The 15,975-nt window shown below is 54.2% G+C and overlaps 1 protein-coding gene across 8 annotated transcripts in view; it reads right to left on the bottom strand.

Moving 5' to 3' along the window:
* LOC115117107 (type II inositol 3,4-bisphosphate 4-phosphatase-like) overlaps positions 1-15,975 on the bottom strand; it is a 547,861-nt gene that overhangs the window by 528,946 nt on the left and 2,940 nt on the right. The window contains exon 2 of one of the 8 annotated variants that reach the window (XM_065024919.1): positions 12,882-13,061. The exons of the other annotated variants lie outside the window; for them this stretch is intronic. The gene's annotated coding sequence lies outside the window, so the exon portion shown is untranslated. The remainder of the gene's footprint in view (positions 1-12,881; positions 13,062-15,975) is intronic. 8 annotated transcript variants of the gene reach the window in all.

The raw sequence follows: 15,975 nt of genomic DNA, 5'->3' as shown, positions 1-15,975 counted from the left end.
TCGTGGTTGGCCATTCTGGGTTGGCTGTCTTGTTCCTCATAACATAAGCCCCTCTGCCAACCCCACACTGCTGAACACAGAACCAGACAGACATCACATGTCTTGTTTGAGGAGGGAGTGGGTGGGCTGTCTGGGTTGCCTGAGGGCAGGCTTCTTCATCTTACCGACTTCTTAATCTTTTGTTTTACCCTTATTTTACCAGGTAAGTTGACTGAGAACACATTCTCATTTACAGCAACGACCTGGGGAATAGTTACAGGGGAGAGGAGGGGGATGAATGAGCCAATTGTAAATTTGGGATGATTAGGTGACTGGGCCAGATTGGGAATTTAGACAGGACACCCCTACTCTTACGATAAGTGCCATGGGATCTTTAGTGACCACAGAGAGTCAGGACACCCGTTTAACGTCCCATCCGAAAGTCCGCACCCTACACAGGGCAATGTCCCCAATCACTGCCCTGGGGCTTTGGGATATTTTATTTTAGACCAGAGGAAAGGGTGACTCCTACTGGCCCTCAAACACCACTTCCAGCAACATCTGGTCTCCCATCCAGGACCAACCCTGCTTAGCTGCTTAGCTTCAGAAGCAAGCCAGCAGTGGGATGCAGGGTGGTATGCTGCTGGCATACCGTTCGACTAACAGCGGCGGAAAGCGTGTGTGTGTGTGTGTGTGTGTGTGTGTGTGTGTGTGTGAGAGAGAAAGTGAGAAGAAGAATGATCAAGAGATAAGACAGGGATAGCAGCATTGAGTCTCTTCACCCCAAGCACAACTAGGATCTATTTTGAAAAGAAACTAACCACAGAGAAAAAGGTCCCTATACCGCTGATGGGCTGTGGCGGCCCAATTATAGATGTCAACCATTTACATAAGGCTTCAAGAAGAGTGGAAAACAAATTCAATTATTAATTCATTCCACGTCCGTTTGTTGGTAAATAACCAATGCGGTTGAGGAGTGGAGAGGAGCGAACGAATGGTACAGATTAAACATAGAAAAACTTGGCCTGACAACAGTGACAGAATAAGAATGGGCCAGGAAGGAAGTCACACACTGACAAAAATAAAATCGTTCCGCATCAACAGCGTTTTTAGAGAGCCCTCAATGGGGCTTTCACAGCTGATCAGCCTCTCGTTTCAGAAAGAACGCGCCCCGCTCAAAGTGAACTGCTGATCCACTTTAAAACATTGACAAGCCCTATTACACAGACGGATGGCTATTTGCTGCGGCGCCCGAGCTGCGTTCACCAGCCTCCTGTCTCCTACCGCTGCGCACCGGGCTGCGTTCACCAGCCGTCTGTCTCCTACGTTCACAGACACTCATGGGCTGCTAAAAGCAGTCCAGTCAACTCCTATCTGATGTGTCTGCTTTATCAACACAAGTTGCTGTGCTGGAAAGTCCCCCCCCTCCCCGAGCACTGATAATCAATAATGCAGCTGGAGCTGTCATTCACTAGGACAATGCTGCACTGCTCAGACAAAATGGCCACAACATTCTCTCACTGGGGGAAGAAAGATGCACTGATATGGGACTTATCTTTCTGTTTATTCACATGAAGATGATTTGAATAAAGGGAGGGTAATGTATTTGAAAATAACCTGCACGCAGCAGTACTCAGCCAAGATGGCCACCTTCAGGGCAACATTCTCTCACTGGGGAAGATAAGTGCACTATTTTATTTTACCTTTATTTAACTAGGCAAGTCAGTTCAGAACAAATTCTTATTTTCAATGAGTGGATTAACTGCCTGTTCAGGGGCAGAACGACAGATTTGTACCTTGTCAGCTCGGGGGTTTGAACTTGCAACCTTCCAGTTACTAGTCCAACGCTCTAACCACTAGGCTATCCTGCCGCCCCAGCTGGCACTGATACGGGACTTATCTGTTCATTCACATAAAGATGATTTGAATAAAGGAGTTGGACATTTGGAAAAGGTTCTGCATCATATGACGGATTTAGAATCATCATGATGGTGGCAAGTGACAATTTGCTTCTTGAAAGTCCAACATCCTGAAAATGTGATTGCTGACATTCAAAAGCACTGTATCAACAGTGAACTAATGAAAAAAATATATATATCCATTATATTTTTTTGAGTGGATTATTCCTTTAAACTCAAAACTACTGACCCTCTCAGGTACAATGGACGTTCAGCGACATCCAAATTTTCCCTGACCCTGGAGTTGCCATTTCCTGGTAGAAGGCATGTGACAATACACTTGCTGACATTGTCTGAACAGCCCGAATGTCCAAAATGCTGTGCATGGCTTCTAGCTACCATACAGTGTATTCGGATTGCATTCAGACCCCTTGGCTTTCCCCACATTTTGTTACATTACAGCCTTGTTCTAAAATTGATTAAATACTTTTTTCCCCCTCATCAATCCACACACACACACACACACACACACACACACAATACCCCATAATGACAAAGCAAAAACAGGTTTTAGAAATGTTCGCAAATGTATTAAAAATACAAATAATTTACACAAGTATTCAGACCCTTTGCTATGAGACTATATGTAACAGTATAACTTCAGAACGTCCCCTCGCCCATACACGGGGGCGAACCAGGGACACTCTGCACACATCAACAACAGTCACCCACGAAGCATCGTTACCCATCGCTCCACAAAAGCCGCGGCTCTTGCAGTACAAGGGGAACCACTACTTCAAGGTCTCAGAGCAAGTGACGTCACCGATTGAAACGCTATTTAGCGCGCACCACCGCTAACTAGCTAGCCGTTTCACATCCGTTACATATACATAGACCTAAAGCTGACACAAGCAAACAAACTATCCCCGAAAAGCTCTCTCTATATATACAGTACCGGTCAAATGTTTGGACACACCTACTCACTAAAGGGTTGTTCTTTATTTTTACTATTTTCTACATTGTAGAATAATAGTGAAGATATCAAAACAATAAAATAACACATATGGAATCATCTAGTAACCAAAAAAGTGTTAAACAAATCAAATATATTATAGATTTTAGATTCTCAAAGTAGCCACCCTTTGCCTTGAGGACAGCTTTGCACACTCTTGGCATTTTCTCAACCAGCTTCACCTGGAATGCTATTCCAACAATCTTGAAGGAGTTCCCACATATAGTAAGTACTTGTCGGCTGCTTTTCCTTCACTCTGCGGTCCAACTCATCCCAAACCATCTCAATTGGGTTGAGGTCAGGTGATTGTGGAGGCCAGGTCATCTGATGCAGCACTCCATCACTCTCCTTTTTGGTCAAATAGCCCTTACACAGCCTGGAGGTGTGTTGGGTCATTGACCTGTTGAAAAACAAACGATAGTCCCATGAAGCGCAAACCAGATGGGATGGCGTATCGCTACAGAATGCTGTGGTAGCCATGAGTGTGCCTTGAATCCTAAATAAATCACTGACAATTTCACCAGCAAAGCACCCCCACACCATCACACCTCCTCCTCCATGCTTCACGGTGGGAACCACACATGCGGAGATCATCCGTTCACCTACTCTGTGTCTCACAAAGACACAGCGGTTGGAACCAAAAATCTCAAATTTGGACTCATCAGAGCAAAGGACAGATTTCAACCAATCTAATATCTTTTGCTCGTGTTTCTTGGCCCAAGCAAGTCTCTTCTTATTATTGGTGTCCTTTAGTAGTGGTTTCTTTGCAGCAATTCGACCATGAAGGCCTGATTCACACAGTCTCTTCTGAACAGTTGATGTTGAGATTTGTCTGTTACTTGAACTCTGTGAAGCATTTATTTGGCCTACAATTTCTGAGGCTGGCAACTCTAATGAACTTACCCTCTGCAGCAGAGGTAACTCTGGGTCTTCCTTTCCTGTGGCGGTCCTCGTGAGAGCCAGTTTCATCATAGCACTTGGTGGTTTTGAGACTTTACTTGAAGAAGCTCTAAATGTTCTTGAAATGTTCTGTATTGGCTGACCTTCATGTCTTAAAGTAGTGATGGACAGTCTCTTTGCTTATTTGAGCTGATCTTGCCATAATATGGACTTGGTATTTTACCAAATAGGGCTATCTTCTGTATACCACCCCTACCTTGTCGCAACACAACTGATTGGCTCAATGCATTAAGAAGGAAAGAACTTCCACAAATGAACTTAAGAAGGCCCACCTGTTGAGAGAATGCCAAGATTATGCAATGCTGTCATCAAGGCAAAGGGTGGCTACTGAAAATAAAATATATTTTGATTTGTTCAACACTTTTTTGGTTACTACATGATTCCACATGTTATTTCATAGTTTTGATGTCTTCACTATTTATTCTACAATGTAGAAAATAGTACAAATAAAGAAAAACCCTTGAATGAGAAGGTGTTCTAAAACTTTTGACTGGTACTGTATATATATCCACTTTCTGAGTTGTAGAGTGGATATGTGAATCAGTTTCTGAGAGGGAATGGATACTTTAGTGCGTGGTCTGGAAACAGAGAAGACATCCCAACACACAGAGATCATGCAGCTGAGCAATTAGAGACAAATCCATCTGCACACATCACAGATCCCTCACTCTTCACCCGCAATTAACCCTCCTCCTCACTGTAGACGAAGGAGAGTGAATGAGCACACGTGGCATGTCTATTTCTCTTCTCTGCAATCAATGGAATACTAATAGTTGATCACATCTACCAATATGTCACACTCTTTGATGCCCATTTGTCATTGAATGTTGGTGAAATCAGTCAACTAATAATGTAGCGTTCATCCAGTTCAATTGAATATGAGTGAAGCTGTGCTCGGCTCATGTTTCTGTACTAATTCACTTCTTAACTAATTGGTGCAAACGTGTCTTCTCAACCAATCATTGACCAGAGCAGTTCCAGCTCAATGACTTAGCATAACCTGGTTTAATGGGCCTAAAAACAACGTATAATAACTGCAGTAAAAATTGCAGAGTGGATAATGACTCAAATCATTGTTCTCATAACTTGAACTATGAATCCTCATTCAATCCCACACTTTAAATACTATTATTACTATTTAGAATACACTAATGTCTTTCCTCTCCAAAGCTCTGATTATATTCCATTCCCACACAACGCGGTCCTTGATCCTCCCTAAATCTCATTACAACTAGCTTATATGTGAGAGGGTGGAACAGAACAATCCGCATCCCCTGGGCCCTGTTCTTCAAAAGTTATCTATCTGGATTTCGCTTACTGGAGAGGATTAAATGCATAGAAATAGAATGAATAGAATGGATTAAAAAGAACTAACTTGTTTCCAAGAAGTTGAGGAATTGAGGCGATGATGTGAAGTGTAGTTGACAGGATAGACAGGTTAGGAGGGAGAGTTGTGCCTGAGGAGGGTTTTGGCTTGGTGTAGTGAGCCAGGAGGGGTAGGTTGCCTACATAGTGCACTATTTCTGACAAGAGCCCTATTGAAAGAAGTAAGTAGGGGTAGGGTGCCATTTGGGAGACACATGAATGGATCGATTCTGTCTGACTGGAGGCCCACAACTTTGATGACACTGTTCGGGTCTTAATGGGATTCAAATATTTTAGATGCAGAGAGGGAGACGGCTGGGTGGGAGTCTGGAGGGAGAGAGGGAGGCGGCTGGGTGGGAGTCTGGAGGGAGAGAGGGAGACGGCTGGGTGGGAGTCTGGAGGGAGCGAGGGAGGCGGCTAAGTGGGAGTCTGGAGGGAGAGAGGGAGACGGCTGGGTGGGAGTCTGGAGGGAGAGAGGGAGGCGGCTGGGTGGGAGTCTGGAGGAGCGAGGGAGGCGGCTGGGTGGAAGTCTGGAGGGAGAGTGGGAGACGGCTGGGTGGGAGTCTGGAGGGAGAGTGGGAGACGGCTGTGTGGGAGTCTGGAGGGAGAGAGGGAGACGGCTGGGTGGGAGTCTGGAGGGAGAGAGGGAGACGGCTGGGTGGGAGTCTGAAGGGAGCGAGGGAAACGGCTGGGTGGGAGTCTGGAGGAGACGGCTGGGTGGGAGTCTGGAGGGAGACGGCTGGGTGGGAGTCTTGAGGGAGAGTGGGAGACGGCTTGGTGGGAGTCTGAGGGAGCGAGGGAGGCGGCTGGGTGGGAGTATGGAGGGAGAGAGGGAGACGGCTGGGTGGGAGTCTGGAGGGCGACGGCTGGGTGGGAGTCTGGAGGGAGACGGCTGGGTGGGAGTCTGGAAGGTGATGGCTGGGTGGGAGTCTGGAGGGAGAGTGGGAGACGGCTGGGTGGGAGTCTGGAGGGAGCGAGGGAGGCGGCTGGGTGGGAGTCTGGAGGGAGAGAGGGAGACGGCTGGGTGGGAGTCTGGAGGGAGAGAGGGAGACGGCTGGGTGGGAGTCTGGAGGGAGACGGCTGGGTGGGAGTCTTGAGGGAGAGTGGGAGACGGCTGGGTGGGAGTCTGGAAGGTGATGGCTGGGTGGGAGTCTGGAGGGAGGCGGCTGGGTGGGAGTCTGGAGGGAGAGTGGGAGACGGCTGGGTGGGAGTCTGGAGGGAGAGTGGGAGAAGGCTGGGTGGGAGTCTGGAGGGAGAGTGGGAGACGGCTGGGTGGGAGTCTGGAGGCAGCGAGGGAGACGGCTGGGTGGGAGTCTGGAGGGAGAGTGGGAGACGGCTGGGTGGGAGTCTGGAGGGAGACGGCTGGGTGGGAGTCTGGAGGAGATGGCTGGGTGGGAGTCGGAGGGAGACGGCTGGGTGGGAGTCTGGAGGAGAGTGGGAGACGGCTGGGTGGGAGTCTGGAGGGAGCGAGGGAGGCGGCTAGGTGGGAGTCTGGAGGGAGAGTGGGAGACGGCTGGGTGGGAGTCTGGAGGGAGAGTGGGAGATGGCTGGGTGGGAGTCTGGAGGGAGAGTGGGAGACGGCTGGGTGGGAGTTTGGAGGGAGCGAGGGAGACGGCTGGGTGGGAGTCTGGAGGGAGCGAGGGAGATGGCTGGGTGGGAGTCTGGAGGGAGAGTGGGAGACGGCTGGGTGGGAGTCTGGAGGGAGAGTGGGAGACGGCTGGGTGGGAGTCTGGAGGGAGAGAGGGAGACGGCTAGGTGGGAGTCTGGAGGGAGAGTGGGAGACGGCTGGGTGGGAGTCTGGAGGGAGAGAGGGAGACGGCTGGGTGGGAGTCTGGAGGGAGAGTGGGAGACGGCTGGGTGGGAGTCTGGAGGGAGAGAGGGAGACGGCTGGGTGGGAGTCTGGAGGGAGAGTGGGAGACGGCTGGGTGGGAGTCTGGAGGAGCGAGGGAGACGGCTGGGTGGGAGTCTGGAGGGCGACGGCTGGGTGGGAGTCTGGAGGGAGATGGCTGGGTGGGAGTCTTGAGGGAGAGTGGGAGACGGCTGGGTGGGAGTCTGGAAGGTGATGGCTGGGTGGGAGTCTGGAGGGAGGCGGCTGGGTGGGAGTCTGGAGGAGAGTGGGAGACGGCTGGGTGGGAGTCTGGAGGGAGAGTGGGAGAAGGCTGGGTGGGAGTCTGGAGGGAGAGTGGGAGACGGCTGGGTGGGAGTCTGGAGGCAGCGAGGGAGACGGCTGGGTGGGAGTCTGGAGGGAGAGTGGGAGACGGCTGGGTGGGAGTCTGGAGGAGACGGCTGGGTGGGAGTCTGGAGGGAGATGGCTGGGTGGGAGTCGGAGGAGACGGCTGGGTGGGAGTCTGGAGGAGAGTGGGAGACGGCTGGGTGGGAGTCTGGAGGGAGCGAGGGAGGCGGCTGGGTGGGAGTCTGGAGGGAGAGTGGGAGACGGCTAGGTGGGAGTCTGGAGGGAGAGTGGGAGACGGCTGGGTGGGAGTCTGGAGGGAGAGTGGGAGACGGCTGGATGGGAGTCTGGAGGGAGAGTGGGAGACGGCTGTGTGGGAGTCTGGAGGGAGAGAGGGAGATGGCTGGGTGGGAGTCTGGAGGGAGAGTGGGAGATGGCTGGGTGGGAGTCTGGAGGGAGAGTGGGAGACGGCTGGGTGGGAGTCTGGAGGGAGAGAGGGAGACTGCTGGGTGGGAGTTTGGAGGGAGCGAGGGAGACGGCTGGGTGGGAGTCTGGAGGGAGCGAGGGAGATGGCTGGGTGGGAGTCTGGAGGAGAGTGGGAGACGGCTGGGTGGGAGTCTGGAGGGAGAGTGGGAGACGGCTGGGTGGGAGTCTGGAGGGAGAGAGGGAGACGGCTGGGTGGGAGTCTGGAGGGAGAGTGGGAGACGGCTGGGTGGGAGTCTGGAGGGAGAGAGGGAGACGGCTGGGTGGGAGTCTGGAGGGAGAGTGGGAGACGGCTGGGTGGGAGTCTGGAGGGAGAGAGGGAGACGGCTGGGTGGGAGTCTGGAGGGCGACGGCTGGGTGGGAGTCTGGAGGGAGACGGCTGGGTGGGAGTCTTGAGGGAGAGTGGGAGACGGCTGGGTGGGAGTCTGGAAGGTGATGGCTGGGTGGGAGTCTGGAGGGAGGCGGCTGGGTGGGAGTCTGGAGGGAGAGTGGGGAGACGGCTGGGTGGGAGTCTGGAGGGAGAGTGGGAGAAGGCTGGGTGGGAGTCTGGAGGGAGAGGGAGACGGCTGGGTGGGAGTCTGGAGGCAGCGAGGGAGACGGCTGGGTGGGAGTCTGGAGGGAGAGTGGGAGACGGCTGGGTGGGAGTCTGGAGGGAGACGGCTGGGTGGGAGTCTGGAGGGAGATGGCTGGGTGGGAGTCGGAGGGAGACGGCTGGGTGGGAGTCTGGAGGGAGAGTGGGAGACGGCTGGGTGGGAGTCTGGAGGGAGACGACTGGGTGGGAGTCTGGAGGAGATGGCTGGGTGGGAGTCGGAGGGAGACGGCTGGGTGGGAGTCTGGAGGGAGAGTGGGAGACGGCTGGGTGGGAGTCTGGAGGAGCGAGGGAGGCGGCTGGGTGGGAGTCTGGAGGGAGAGTGGGAGACGGCTAGGTGGGAGTCTGGAGGGAGAGTGGGAGACGGCTGTGTGGGAGTCTGGAGGAGAGAGGGAGATGGCTGGGTGGGAGTCTGGAGGGAGAGTGGGAGACGGCTGGGTGGGAGTCTGGAGGGAGAGTGGGGAGACGGCTGGGTGGGAGTCTGGAGGAGCGAGGGAGACGGCTGGGTGGGAGTCTGGAGGGAGCGTGGGAGACGGCTGGGTGGGAGTCTGGAGGGAGAGTGGGAGACGGCTGGATGGGAGTCTGAGGGAGAGTGGGAGACGGCTGTGTGGGAGTCTGGAGGGAGAGAGGGAGATGGCTGGGTGGGAGTCTGGAGGGAGAGTGGGAGACGGCTGGGTGGGAGTCTGGAGGAGAGAGGGAGACTGCTGGGTGGGAGTTTGGAGGAGCGAGGGAGACGGCTGGGTGGGAGTCTGGAGGGAGCGAGGGAGATGGCTGGGTGGGAGTCCGGAGGGAGAGTGGGAGACGGCTGGGTGGGAGTCTGGAGGGAGAGAGGGAGACGGCTGGGTGGGAGTCCGGAGGGAGAGTGGGAGACGGCTGGGTGGGAGTCTGGAGGGAGAGAGGGAGACGGCTGGGTGGGAGTCCGGAGGGAGAGTGGGAGACGGCTGGGTGGGAGTCTGGAGGGAGAGAGGGAGATGGCTGGGTGGGAGTCTGGAAGGTGATGGCTGGGTGGGAGTCTGGAGGGAGGCGGCTGGGTGGGAGTCTGGAGGGAGAGTGGGAGACGGCTGGGTGGGAGTCTGGAGGGAGAGGGAGAAGGCTGGGTGGGAGTCTGGAGGGAGAGTGGGAGACGGCTGGGTGGGAGTCTGGAGGCAGCGAGGGAGACGGCTGGGTGGGAGTCTGGAGAGAGAGTGGGAGACGGCTGGGTGGGAGTCTGAGGGAGACGGCTGGGTGGGAGTCTGGAGGGAGATGGCTGGGTGGGAGTCGGAGGGAGACGGCTGGGTGGGAGTCTGGAGGGAGAGTGGGAGACGGCTGGGTGGGAGTCTGGAGGGAGACGGCTGGGTGGGAGTCTGGAGGAGATGGCTGGGTGGGAGTCGGAGGGAGACGGCTGGGTGGGAGTCTGGAGGGAGAGTGGGAGACGGCTGGGTGGGAGTCTGGAGGAGCGAGGGAGGCGGCTGGGTGGGAGTCTGGAGGGAGAGTGGGAGACGGCTAGGTGGGAGTCTGGAGGGAGAGTGGGAGACGGCTGTGTGGGAGTCTGGAGGGAGAGAGGGAGATGGCTGGGTGGGAGTCTGGAGGGAGAGTGGGAGACGGCTGGGTGGGAGTCTGGAGGGAGAGTGGGAGACGGCTGGGTGGGAGTCTGGAGGGAGCGAGGGAGACGGCTGGGTGGGAGTCTGGAGGGAGCGTGGGAGACGGCTGGGTGGGAGTCTGGAGGGAGAGTGGGAGACGGCTGGATGGGAGTCTGGAGGGAGAGTGGGAGACGGCTGTGTGGGAGTCTGGAGGGAGAGAGGGAGATGGCTGGGTGGGAGTCTGGAGGGAGAGTGGGAGACGGCTGGGTGGGAGTCTGGAGGGAGAGAGGGAGACTGCTGGGTGGGAGTTTGGAGGAGCGAGGGGAGACGGCTGGGTGGGAGTCTGGAGGGAGCGAGGGAGATGGCTGGGTGGGAGTCCGGAGGGAGAGTGGGAGACGGCTGGGTGGGAGTCTGGAGGGAGAGAGGGAGACGGCTGGGTGGGAGTCCGGAGGGAGAGTGGGAGACGGCTGGGTGGGAGTCTGGAGGAGAGAGGGAGACGGCTGGGTGGGAGTCCGGAGGGAGAGTGGGAGACGGCTGGGTGGGAGTCTGGAGGGAGAGAGGGAGATGGCTGGGTGGGAGTCTGGAAGGTGATGGCTGGGTGGGAGTCTGGAGGGAGGCGGCTGGGTGGGAGTCTGGAGGGAGAGTGGGAGACGGCTGGGTGGGAGTCTGGAGGGAGAGTGGGAGAAGGCTGGGTGGGAGTCTGGAGGGAGAGTGGGAGACGGCTGGGTGGGAGTCTGGAGGCAGCGAGGGAGACGGCTGGGTGGGAGTCTGGAGAGAGAGTGGGAGACGGCTGGGTGGGAGTCTGGAGGAGACGGCTGGGTGGGAGTCTGGAGGGAGATGGCTGGGTGGGAGTCGGAGGGAGACGGCTGGGTGGGAGTCTGGAGGGAGAGTGGGAGACGGCTGGGTGGGAGTCTGGAGGGAGACGGCTGGGTGGGAGTCTGGAGGGAGATGGCTGGGTGGGAGTCGGAGGGAGACGGCTGGGTGGGAGTCTGGAGGGAGAGTGGGAGACGGCTGGGTGGGAGTCTGGAGGGAGCGAGGGAGGCGGCTGGGTGGGAGTCTGGAGGGAGAGTGGGAGACGGCTAGGTGGGAGTCTGGAGGGAGAGTGGGAGACGGCTGTGTGGGAGTCTGGAGGGAGAGAGGGAGATGGCTGGGTGGGAGTCTGGAGGGAGAGTGGGAGACGGCTGGGTGGGAGTCTGGAGGGAGAGTGGGAGACGGCTGGGTGGGAGTCTGGAGGGAGAGAGGGAGACTGCTGGGTGGGAGTCTGGAGGGAGAGTGGGAGACGGCTGGGTGGGAGTCTGGAGGGAGACGGCTGGGTGGGAGTCTGGAGGGAGATGGCTGGGTGGGAGTCGGAGGGAGACGGCTGGGTGGGAGTCTGGAGGGAGAGTGGGAGACGGCTGGGTGGGAGTCTGGAGGGAGCGAGGGAGGCGGCTGGGTGGGAGTCTGGAGGGAGAGTGGGAGACGGCTAGGTGGGAGTCTGGAGGGAGAGTGGGAGACGGCTGTGTGGGAGTCTGGAGGGAGAGAGGGAGATGGCTGGGTGGGAGTCTGGAGGGAGAGTGGGAGACGGCTGGGTGGGAGTCTGGAGGGAGAGTGGGAGACGGCTGGGTGGGAGTCTGGAGGGAGAGAGGGAGACTGCTGGGTGGGAGTCTGGAGGGAGAGTGGGAGAAGGCTGGGTGGGAGTCTGGAGGGAGAGTGGGAGACGGCTGGGTGGGAGTCTGGAGGCAGCGAGGGAGACGGCTGGGTGGGAGTCTGGAGGAGAGTGGGAGACGGCTGGGTGGGAGTCTGGAGGAGACGGCTGGGTGGGAGTCTGGAGGGAGATGGCTGGGTGGGAGTCGGAGGGAGACGGCTGGGTGGGAGTCTGGAGGGAGAGTGGGAGACGGCTGGGTGGGAGTCTGGAGGGAGCGAGGGAGGCGGCTGGGTGGGAGTCTGGAGGGAGAGTGGGAGACGGCTAGGTGGGAGTCTGGAGGGAGAGTGGGAGACGGCTGTGTGGGAGTCTGGAGGGAGAGAGGGAGATGGCTGGGTGGGAGTCTGGAGGGAGAGTGGGAGACGGCTGGGTGGGAGTCTGGAGGGAGAGTGGGAGACGGCTGGGTGGGAGTCTGGAGGAGAGAGGGAGACTGCTGGGTGGGACTTTGGAGGGAGCGAGGGAGACGGCTGGGTGGGAGTCTGGAGGGAGCGAGGGAGATGGCTCGGTGGGAGTCTGGAGGGAGAGTGGGAGACGGCTCGGTGGGAGTCTGGAGGGAGAGTGGGAGACGGCTGGGTGGGAGTCTGGAGGGAGAGTGGGAGACGGCTGGGTGGGAGTCTGGAGGGAGAGAGGGAGACGGCTGGGTGGGAGTCTGGAGGGAGATCGGGAGACGGCTGGGTGGGAGTCTGGAGGGAGAGAGGGAGACGGCTGGGTGGGAGTCTGGAGGGAGAGTGGGAGACGGCTGGGTGGGAGTCTGGAGGGAGAGTGGGAGACGTCTGGGTGGGAGTCTGGAGGCAGAGTGGGTGACGTCTGGGTGGGAGTCTGGAGGGAGAATGGGAGACGGCTGGGTGGGAGTCTGGAGGGAGAATGGGAGATGGCTGGGTGGGAGTCTGGAGGGAGAGAGGGAGACGGCTGGGTGGGAGTCTGAAGGGGGCGAGGGAAGCAGATAGACAGGCAGAATGAAAGAGCGCTAGAGAGGTAGACAGACAGGCATGCTGCCAGTGAGACACATGGACACGCACAAGGACATACAGGTGGCCACATAGACTCTGATAAGCTAGACAGACTGACTGACAGGATAATACACCCAATACAGATAGACACACTCCCCCAATCAGGCAAACAGCAGGCAAACAGTCAGACTTAGAGAAGAGGCTGACAGACAGATAGACAGACAGGCAGACCCACAGCCAGAGACATGCTGGCAGGGTTGTGCAGCCCAGGCGAGTCCAGGGCTCAGTTATTGACAGCTCCCATCAGTCCAGGCAGAGGTCCAGCAGGACAGTCAGGCAGGCAGGCCCGGAGCTCACAGCTCACCCAGGAGCAGCTCTCACCCTCCCAGCCAGGCTCATCATTATTCTGTTGGCCCTGTTTGGAACCGAGGGAATGTTCCATTACTCACACACTGTCAAAGATACGGCAGAGAGAGCCTCACATCCCAATCTGCATGGAGAAGCATACACACACACACACACACACACACACACACACAACAGACAGGAACACACTCCCTCCTCCTCCGTCTTTCTCTCTCCTTCTCCCAAAAATATGCACACAGTCTCTCTCCAACTCTCAAACAGTGCCAAAAACATACACTCACACTCACACTCCCTCTACTGCCCGCTCTTTCTCCCAAAAATGGACCCACATCCTCTCTCTGTATCTTTCTCAACATGAACACATTGTCAAACACACACACACACACACACACACACACTAGGGCCGGGACGATACCAGTATGGTGATACTCGTTAGTATGAAGGTAAGGGAACACAACACAAAGCGGGTTGAACTTGTTTAGAAATCAGCTCTAATGTTGGAAACAAACATCATGATGTCATCCAGAGTCACATGTATTTATTTTCTAAGCTGTAGTACAATATGTTACATACAGCAGGTTTTTAAAGGACCAAAGAGAATGGTCTGCTTCGTGTTTTCATTTTTGCCATGGAAAAAATATTGCGATACTGGTATCGTCACAGCCCTAACACACACACACACACACACACACACCTCCAGTGGCTTCTCAACATCCCAGACTGGTTTGATATCTAACATCTCTACATTAAAATGCTTGTCAGCAACCTAAAACAAAACGCCTTTATCCTTCATCTCTATTGACTACAAAGTGTTTGAAGTCAGAATAACACTGCTAAAGGAACGCTGTATGGGTTCTACATTCTCCAAAACAAATGTAAGCCATTATTCTTATAACGAGGCATATCAGTACCTCGACGTTCAGCACCGCAGAGAATGTGAGGTAAAAACGGTCACAGCGACCAGCTTGTATACTGTAATCTATGGAAATGTGTATTACGTTTTAGTAAAACTAACAAAGAACACAATCATGAGCATCGAGTAGCAGAGTGACAGTCAACAGGCTTAGTCACCTATTGGACGAAAGCAGGGAAATTAAAAGGGCCATCTGTGACTCAAACAACAAAGTGGACACCACGTCACTTTTCGTGGTAAACAGCTGAGACAAACATAACATTTGGGTATATGATGTTACAGCAATATGAATGCTCGCATACAGTAGCCCTGGTAGAGACAACCCAGGTAATGTAGCTAACCCAGTAGCAATATCTCAGCTTCCCGCTCAGTCCCACTACACCACGTGTCAAACTCATTCCATTGAGGCCGAGTGTGTGGGTTTACGCTCCTCCCTTTGAACTTGATTGATTAATTAAGGTCAGTAATTAGTAAGGAACTCCCCTCACCTGGTTGTCTAGATCTTCATTGAAAGGAAAACCCTAAAACCAGCAGACACTAGGCCCCCCACGGAATGAGTTTGACACCCATGCATGACAGCAATAGACTGTCAATCACAACTCATTTACTTCAATTAGGGTCTTTACTCAGCGATCAGAGTCTTAATGCAGTACAGCAAAACACAGACATCTGTGACTGTAGCCAAGGAGTAAATCTATCATCAGATGTGGAGTAGTAGTGATTTATAGGATTAAAGATGGCCGCCCAACGGTAGCTAGCCTAGCGCCATTTGCTCTAGCACTTCTGTATTTGAGGAATAAATGGGAGACCGGTTTCAACGGCATAAATCTGTATGACGGGGGTTAGAGGAAGTACTCCCAGATTTATGTTGAGGTTTTGCCGAATATCTTTGGGACTGGGAAAGAATTCTGTCATGATATACTGTACTATGGACTATGTTGTGATATAGTATGTATGCCCTTTGCAAAGTTACTTTGATGTTATATGTGGCTAAAAGTAAAAGTGTGAGATTTAAGAGGGTGTCTTGGGTTATTGTCCACCTACAGGACTTGGGTTGAATAACAATGTGGATTCATTGAAGTGGTGCCAGTTGTTTCATCATAACCACTGGAGTAGAACCTATCAAATTCAACCTTTAGCTGATCCTGCAGCTTCCAATGTACACAGACAGACGGTTTCCCTGCCTAGTCCTCCACTAAAAACACTTCCAGTTGAGATTCTACATTAAGGACGCTTTTTAGTCAAGGACGAGGTTTAATCTGTGTCTAGGATACTAGTCCTGAAGGTGTTTCTACCATTCCGGCAGGGTAGCCTAGTGGTTAGAGTGTTGGACTAGTAACCGGAAGGTTGCAAGTTCAAACCCCCGAGCTGACAAGGTACAAATCTGTCATTCTGCCCCTGAACAGGCAGTTAACCCACTGTTCCTAGGCCGTCATTGAAAATAAGAATTTGTTCTTAACTGATATTTCAAACTTTAACAAATCAAAAACTGAAAAATTGGGCGTGCAAAATTATTCCGCCCCCTTAAGTTAATACTTTGTAGCGCCACCTTTTGCTGCGATTGAGAGACTGACATTTTTTCCCATTCCTCCATGCAAAACAGCTCGAGCTCAGTGAGGTTGGATGGAGAGCATTTGTGAACAGCAGTTTTCAGTTCTTTCCACAGATTCTCGATTGGATTCAGGTCTGGACTTTGACTTGGCCATTCTAACACCTGGATATGTTTATTTTTGAACCATTCCATTGTACATTTTGCTTTATGTTTTGGATAATTGTCTTGTTGGAAGACAAATCTCCGTCCCAGTCTCAGGTCTTTTGCAGACTCCATCAGGTTTTCTTCCAGAATGGTCCTGTATTTGGCTCCATCCATCTTCCCATCAATTTTAACCACCATGTTTGACAGTGGGGATGGTGTGTTCAGGGTGATGAGCTGTGTTGCTTTTACACCAAACATAACGTTTTGCTTTTACGCCAAACATAACGTTTTGCATTGTTGCCAAAAAGTTCAATTTTGGTTTAATCTGACCAGAGCACCTTCTTCCACATGTTT

Source organism: Oncorhynchus nerka, linkage group LG11, assembly GCF_034236695.1.
Source record: "Oncorhynchus nerka isolate Pitt River linkage group LG11, Oner_Uvic_2.0, whole genome shotgun sequence".
NCBI classification, from domain to species: Eukaryota; Metazoa; Chordata; class Actinopteri; order Salmoniformes; family Salmonidae; genus Oncorhynchus; species Oncorhynchus nerka.
Note: the sequence above shows the minus strand (reverse complement) of the source record. Positions and strands in the feature narration are given on the sequence as shown.